The sequence below is a fragment of the Penaeus monodon genome, chromosome 30, assembly GCF_015228065.2.
Source record: "Penaeus monodon isolate SGIC_2016 chromosome 30, NSTDA_Pmon_1, whole genome shotgun sequence".
In the NCBI taxonomy this organism is placed as follows: Eukaryota; Metazoa; Arthropoda; class Malacostraca; order Decapoda; family Penaeidae; genus Penaeus; species Penaeus monodon.
This window is the reverse complement of record NC_051415.1, coordinates 10,298,275-10,298,524: the sequence shown is the minus strand read 5'-3', so window position 1 is coordinate 10,298,524 and position 250 is coordinate 10,298,275. Positions and strand designations below refer to the sequence as shown.

The window sequence follows — 250 nt, the reverse complement described above, 5'->3', positions numbered from 1 at the left end:
TAAAAAAAAAAGGTATACCCCAGCTCCCTGACTTACGCCGCCGTCCGCCAAAGTCCTTCCCAGATTTCCCTTCCTCTTCCGCTCTGACCGCACTCAGCAGGCGTCAGAGACCGCAAGAGACCAAATATTTACGGTCACAGTATCTCAAGGCGGCGAGGATACTTCGCCGGCCACGCGCCTCGTTGGCTGCATTGATGGATGGCCAAAAGGGGGTATCGGCACAGTGCCTTGGGCTGAGGGAAACGAGAGG

The 250-nt window shown here is 56.4% G+C and overlaps 1 protein-coding gene across 1 annotated transcript in view; it reads left to right on the top strand.

Annotated features, from left to right (window-relative positions):
* The window catches only part of LOC119592348 (insulin gene enhancer protein ISL-1-like), a 284,379-nt gene that overhangs the window by 228,755 nt on the left and 55,374 nt on the right, over window positions 1–250 (top strand). The gene's annotated exons all lie outside the window — the stretch shown is intronic.